At 48.4% G+C, this 7777-nt stretch overlaps 1 pseudogene; it reads left to right on the top strand.

Moving 5' to 3' along the window:
- Positions 1-22: 22 nt before the first annotated feature.
- LOC130520720 (uncharacterized) lies at positions 23-6968 on the top strand (annotated as a pseudogene).
- The last annotated feature ends 809 nt before the right edge of the window (positions 6969-7777 follow it).

Consider the following 7777-nt stretch of genomic DNA (forward strand, 5'->3'; position numbering starts at 1 on the left):
GAAGTGAATCGCTTCCTCCAAAACACCCAACAGAGCGCTCATCAGCCCTGCCCCACCATCGGCAGAGTTCAAGCTGGCAGAGCCTAGTTTGAAGGAGGTTGAAGAAGTCATCAAGGCAGCCCGTTCTGCATCTTCCCCAGGCCCCAGTGGTGTACCTTACCTCGTCTACAAGCGCTGTCCAGAAATTCTCCGGCATTGTGGAAGGCCTTGAAAGTGATCTGGCGAAGGGGGAGAGTAGCCGACCAATGGCGGAGTGCTGAGGGACTTTGGATACCCAAGGAGGAGGACTCGAAAAACATCAACCAGTTTCGGACTATCTCACTACTGAGTGTGGAAGGGAAGGTGTTTTTTAGCATCGTCTCCCGAAGACTGACCGAGTTTCTCCTCAAGAACAACTACATCGACACTTCAGTGCAGAAGGGTGGGATCCCTGGAGTCCCCGGCTGTCGAGAGCACAATGGTGTAGTCACACAGCTCATCAGAGAGGCCCATGAGAGCAAAGGAGAACTAGCGGTTTTGTGGTTGGACCTGACTAACGCCTACGGGTCCATCCCACACAAGCTAGTTGAGCTTGCGCTACACCTACACCATGTTCCCAGTAAGATCAAGGACCTGATTCTGGATTACTATAATAACTTCAGTCTCAGGGTCACTTCAGGGTCAGTAACCTCAGACTGGCATCGCCTTGAGAAAGGAATAATAACAGGCTGTACCATCTCCGTCGTTCTCTTCGTACTGGCGATGAATATGGTGGTAAAGGCGGCTGAGGTGGAGTGCAGAGGGCCTCTGTGACGGCTCTGTCGTGCCTCACTGTTGTCGGGGCTGGCTGGAAGAGCAATTCCCTGGCTGACCTGCAGGGGGAGTGCCAAGCGTTTCCAGTCGACCCAGCATGTTCACCTGCTCACCTGTGGCCCATCTGCTGGGATTGGCTGCCTGACGGGACCAGGTATAAAACCTGTCTGGAGAGCGTCGAGGAGGCCCCCTCTCGTCCTCTCTGGTGTGCTGCAGTGGAGTTCGTCAGATGAGCCCGGAGCTTGTCACGGCCGCAGGATTTTGGAGTTTCCCTCTTTGTGACTATTTGGACTTTTCTTTTTATATTCCACTGGGTTCTTTAATAAATGTTATGTTGGGTTGAAAATCCTCATCGTTGGTCTCCCCATTTGTATGTCATGGCTACCTTGAGCCAAGTATTCGTGACATATGGGGGCTCGTCCGGGATGTGAAGTTGGATCGTGGTTTGTGCATGTTGGTGGGTACGCTTTGAAGGTAAAGTGGGGAGTACCCGATCATTGAGTACGGCGTGCGTAATACGCTTGGGTAGCTCATAAATCAGCTGCTTTGTTTTGGGGAAGACCGATTTTGAGATTATTGGCAAAAATCCTTAATTGAGGGGGTATAAAAAGCAAGTGAACGCTCTTGATTTGAAAGCTGACTAGGTTGAGCTTACGAGTTGTTTAAAAAGTAGCGATCTCACTGGAGAGTTCCCTGTGGCAGGCTGTAGTGCGCTTTTGCGCTGTTTGTTATTTTAGTTTGTTGTTTTTGCACTGCGGCCTGGGTGGAAGACACAATCGTGGTTTAAGGTTTCCCGCAGTCTAGGAGGCCTGATTCCATTGGTGCGCGGTTTTAAAAATTTCTGCTCTGGGGCTGAGTGCGAAGACTAGGGTTGAGTTTAGAGGGGGACGGGTTAGATACGGGGATCTCTCCGTAGCGCATCTGTAATCTCTTATTAATAGCCTGTGGTTGAATTCTTTGTTTCAGTAGTTTTGTGAACGTATACATAGGCTAAACAATGAATGACTATGATACTTTTATTTCTGCTCCATCAGAAAGGTTATTGAGAGCGCTTACGAGAAACCAACTGTTTGACGTAGTAAACCATTATGGTATTGATTTGTCTATTCCCAAAAGTTCTAAGAAGGAGGAGCTGTGTGAATTTATTTTACAAGCTTTAATGGAGAGACAAATTTTGCAGGAGACAACCCAACAGGAGGCTGTAGCTCCTAAGATGACTCTGTGGGATGGCTCCGATTTAACATTTGAGCAACGCAAAGAGCTGTTGTTACTGCAGAGAGAGCAGATGATTTTGGAACACGAACAGCAAATGCGAAAACAAAAATTGGAGTTACAAGCAAGAGAAAGCGAAAGATTACTAGAGTACGAACGTTTAAAATGTCAGGAAAGAAGCAGAGAGCAGCATAGCCTGTTTCAGATGGTCAAGTTCCTTCCTAATTTCAACGAGCGTGACCCTGATGTGTTTTTTTCTCTTTTCGAACATGTTCTCGCTGATCGAGGCTGGACGGATGCTGATCAAGTGCTGCTGCTCCAAAAGGTCCTGGTAGGTAAAGGGCAGGAGGCATTCGTGGCGTTGTCTCCATCTGAGAAGCTGTCCTACCAGTGCGTAAAAGCAGCGGTACTAAAAGCGTATGAGCTGATACCAGAGCATTACCGTCAGAGATTTCGAACATGGAAAAAAACGGAGAAACAAACGCATGTTGATGTGGCAAGAGAACTTATCAGTTTATGTAATCGATGGTGTACAGCTGTGGGCGTAAAAAACATTCCAGGAGCTTTTCGATCTGGTCGTTCTGGAACAGTTTAAAAACATTGTGCCTGAGCGAATCGCAACACACATAAATGAACATCAAATTAAAACTGCAGCGCAAGCGGCTGTATTAGCTGATGAGTTTGTTTTGACTCACAAATCTTTTCGAGACACGTCACAGCGCGATTATGTGCGTCGGGAGCGCACTGAGAATGAGTTTGGTAGGCTTGATCGATCGTCTCCGGTAAAATCCGACTTTAAAAATATATCACGGCAAGTTGCTGAAACAGACAATAAGTGTCGTTATTGCTATGAAGTCGGACATTGGAAAAGGGATTGTCCTGTCCTTAACTCTCGCATTCGGAATTCCAATAGGCCTCGTTTTCCTAAGCCTGTGGGGTGCACTGGTTCTCTCCAAAGCAAGCGCGTTGCCAAGGCAGTGTTGCCCTCCGACAACCGAGAGGCTTTGGATAAAAATGATTATTCTCCATTCATCACACAAGGCATCGTGTCTTTAGTTGGCGATACCAATAAAGTTAAAGTGAACATTTTGAGGGACACAGGCTCTGCAACAACCCTCATTCGGGAGGATGTGTTAAATTTTTTCTGATGTGTCTGATACTGGTGCAAGAGTCTTAATTCGTGGCATTGACTTGCAACCATTTTCTGCTCCATTGCACAAAATAGAATTAACGTCGGGCTTGGTCAATGGAACGGTGGTGATGGCGGTGCATAAAGATCTGCCGGTGGAGGGGGTGGATATATTGTTGGGGAATAATTTGGCAGGCGGAAGAGTTTGGCCTGAGTCTCCACCACCTCCCGTTGTTAATGTGACTCCGAGTTCTTCCCTTGAATTTGATGAGTGCGCGAAAGAATTTCCTTCAGTTTTTACGAGCTGTGCGCTGACGCGCGCAAAGGCTAAGATAGAAGCGGAGCGCAAACCTCCTCGAAAGGAGCCCATCGCTTTTGTGCCAGTCCTTCCGCCATCTCTACATCGTGATGACGTAGTTGCCGCGCAAAAAGAGGACCCTAGCCTCTCCGAATTGTGGGCGAGTGTTACAGGTGAAGGGAGCAGTGAGAGTGCTTACAGAGTCCAGAATGGCCTATTGCTGCGTGAGTGGTCGCCACCTGCACACCGTGATGTGGCAGGTCCGGTAATGCAGGTGGTGGTTCCAAAAAAGCTACGTGATTTGGTCTTGAAAACAGCACATGGTGATGTGGCAGGTCACTTTGGCGTAAATAAAACATATTTGCGTATTCTGGAGCATTTTTACTGGCCAAAAATTAAGCGCGATGTGTCTGCATTTATTAAGTCCTGTCATATTTGTCAGATTGCAGGCAAACCAATGAGAAAATTAAACCTGCGCCCCTTCAGCCTATTCAACCGGTTGAGGCACCATTTCATTATTTAGTTATTGACTGTGTTGGGCCTTTGCCTCCGTCCAAATCAGGCAATGTCTATCTGTTCACTGTAATGTGCCAAACGACACGCTATCCTGCAGCGTATCCAATGAGGTCTATCACCACAAAATCCATTTTTAAAGCTTTGTCTCATTTATTTCATATTTTGGTATACCCAAAATAGTCCAGAGTGACAGAGGTTCCAATTTCATGTCGAAGGCCTTTTCTGAGGCATTGAAAAAGTTACGGGTTAAGCATAATATAAGCAGTGCTTATCACCCCCAAAGCCAAGGCGTATTGGAGCGCTATCATGCGTCTCTCAAATCACTATTAAAAGCCTATAGCCTTGAGTTAAAGAGAGGTTGGGAAGAGGGACTCCCTTGGTTAATGCTGGCGGCGAGGGGAGTGGTCCAGGAAAGCACAGGGTTTAGTCCTAACGAACTTGTATTTGGACATAAAGTGCGTGACCAAATGTCAGTTTTGATGGGTGATTTGGATCCATCGGAACAACCAGGCGATGTGGCGGATTATGTCTCTGGGTTTCGGAGGAAATTGTTCCTAGCATGGAAGATGGCTAGTAGTAATCTCACTGCGGCGCAAAAGAAAATGAAACACAGGTTTGACAGCAAAGCTGAGATGCGTATGTTCAGTCCTGGGGATCGAGTGCTTGCTTTGCTGCCTATTCCTGGCTCGCCGTTTGAGGCGCGGTTTTCAGGTCCGTACACTATTAAGCGGAAAACGTCTGACACAGATTACCTTTTGGCTACTCCGGACCGCAGGCGTTCCACGCAACTGTGTCACGTGAACCTTCTCAAGCCCTACTATGACAGAGGTTGTGAGAAGGCAGTGGCATTAGCAGCTGAAGGGGTTCCGTCTCTTCAGGTGGCAGATGAAGATGACGTGGTTGCCCCAGATGAGGCTGTGTTATTGGGAAGGTTAGATAATTCAAGGCAACTCGCTGAATTAGACAAATCTTTGAGTCATTTGAGCAGTGAGCATAGCGAGGAAATAAAATCCCTAATTTCTGAATTTTCTTCTTTATTCACTGACAAATTGTCCTGTACTGATTTGTTGGAACACGACATTGACGTTGGAGACGCACACCCAATCCGACAGCGTTTCTATCGAGTTTCACCGGAGAAAAATAAAATATTAGAAGAAAGTGTACAGTATTTGCTCTCCAATGGCTTAGCCGAGCCTTCATTTTCCAGTTGGGCATCACCATGTCTACTTGTTCGAAAGCCCGATCTTTCTTATCGCTTCTGTACGGACTACAGAAAGGTAAATGCGGTCACTAAACCTGACTCGTTTCCCCTCCCGAGAATAGATGACTGTGTAGACCAGGTGGGGGCGGCCAGGTACGTGAGCAAATTCGATTTGATCAAGGGCTATTACCAGATAGGGTTAACACCACGCGCACAAGAAATTTCCGCATTCATAACGCCATCGGGATTATTCTCGTATAAAGTTATGGCCTTCGGACTCCGTAATGGGCCTGCGACATTCCAGAGGCTAATGAATCGTGTGGTGGCGGGGTTAAGTGGATGTGCGGTGTATCTCGACGACATAGTAGTCTTCAGCGATACGTGGGCTGAGCATCTGGTGCGCTTACGCGTGCTCTTTCAGAAGCTGGTAATGGCGAAGCTCACGATTAATTTAGCCAAGTGCGAATTCGCCCGAGCTACGGTGACATATCTTGGTAAAGTGGTGGGGCGGGGAAAGGTGCGTCCTGTTAGTGCCAAAGTCCAAGCCATCGACGCTTTCCCCTCTCCAACCACCAAAAAAGAGTTGATGCGTTTTCTGGGTATGGTGGGGTACTACAGGAATTTTTGCGTAAATTTTTCCACTGTCGTCTCTCCTCTTACGGATTTGCTTAAAGGCAATAGTAAATTTCATTGGTCTGAGGGTTGCCAGCGTGCTTTCGACAACGCGAAACTGCTATTGAGCTCTGCACCTGTTCTGGCTGCGCCTAGACTTGGTGAGCCTTTCCAACTGCAGGTAGACGCGAGCCAGGTGGGGGCGGGTGCAGTGCTCATGCAAAAGGATGAGCAAACGATTGAACGTCCGGTTTGTTTCTTTTCGCGCAAATTCAACAAGCACCAGATCAATTATTCGGTTATTGAAAAAGAGGCTATTGCGCTCATTTGGGCTTTAAAGCATTTCGATGTTTATGTGGGTGGAGGTGCTCCGTAGTTGTTTATTCGGACCACAACCCTCTTACTTTTTTGAGCTCACTTCAGAATGCCAACCAACGCCTGATGCGTTGGGCTCTGTTTTTGCAGCCGTATAATATTGAAATTAAGCACATACGGGGTGTAGATAATGTTATGGCGGATGCCTTGTCCCGGGCTCCGTGTGACCCTTAATGTGATCTCTCCCCTCCCTGTCTGTCAGTCTGTCTCTCCTTAAATTGCTTTCCAGGCGCCGGAATTGCTGGATGGCAGTCTGTGGTGACTTGGGTTGGGTCTGGTCTGTTCTGGGGTACAACATCTCCAGGGTCACGGTACTGTTTGACGCGTGCGTGCTACGTTTGAACGTATGAATGTTTTGATGTGTGCGGGTGTGCTGTCTGGTAGTGCGTGTGTTATGGCTGTGCGGCCTTCATCTCTCTATTATGGATTTTTGGTCCTGTGCAGTCTACTGTTTTGAGTTTTCCTGTTTTCCAGAGTCCCATGGATGTGGGCCTCTGTCTTTTGGGGGGGAGGTGTGACGGCTCTGTCGTGCCTCACTGTTGTCGGGGCTGGCTGGAAGAGCAATTCCCTGGCTGACCTGCAGGGGGTGCCAAGCGTTTCCAGTCGACCCAGCATGTTCACCTGCTCACCTGTGGCCCATCTGCTGGGATTGGCTGCCTGACGGGACCAGGTATAAAACCTGTCTGGAGAGCGTCGAGGAGGCCCCCTCTCGTCCTCTCTGGTGTGCTGCAGTGGAGTTCGTCAGATGAGCCCGGAGCTTGTCACGGCCGCAGGATTTTGGAGTTTCCCTCTTTGTGACTATTTGGACTTTTCTGTTTTATATTCCACTGGGTTCTTTAATAATGTTATGTTGGGTTGAAAATCCTCATCGTTGGTCTCCCCATTTGTATGTCATGGCTACCTTGGCCATTATGGTGACAGCCTCTATCCAGATCAGGTGTTCGACAGCCCCCCATAAGAGCCTACATGGACGACCTTACCGTCACAACAACATCAGTCCCAGGGTGTAGGGTTTGGAGAGACTCATCCTATGGGCTAGGATGAGTTTTAAGCCCACCAAGTCAAGGTCCATGGTACTGAAGAAGGGGAAAGTGGTGGACAGATTCCGATTCTCAATCTCAGGAACCGTAATTCCATCAATCACGGAGCAACCAGTCAAGAGCCTGGGAAAGCTCTTTGACTCCAGCCTGAAGGACACTGCTGCAATCCAGAAGTCTACGGAAGAGCTTGGAGGGTGGCTCACTAAGGTGGACAAGTCTGGCCTGCCTGGTAGATTTAAAGCCTGGATCTACTAGTACTCCATCCTTCCCAGAGTCCTGTGGCCTCTCCTCGTGTATGCAGTCCCAGTAACAACAGTGGAATCCTTGGAAAGGAAGATCAGCAGCTTTCTGCGCAGATGGCTGGGTCTTCCTCGCAGCCTCAACAGCGCTGCACTGTACGGGACAAGTAACACCCTGCAGCTACCCTTCAGTGGGCTTACTGAAGAATTTAAGGTGGCACGCACAAGAGAAGCCCTACAGTACAGAGACTCCAGGGACTGCAAGGTGTCATCAGCCGGGATTGAGGTGAAGACAGGAAGGAAGTGGAAGGCAGAAAAGGCAGTGGATGTGGCTGAGTCACGCCTAAGGCAAAAGGCACTAGT

The sequence above is a fragment of the Takifugu flavidus genome, unplaced genomic scaffold (genome assembly GCF_003711565.1).
Source record: "Takifugu flavidus isolate HTHZ2018 unplaced genomic scaffold, ASM371156v2 ctg489, whole genome shotgun sequence".
Classification (NCBI taxonomy): Eukaryota; Metazoa; Chordata; class Actinopteri; order Tetraodontiformes; family Tetraodontidae; genus Takifugu; species Takifugu flavidus.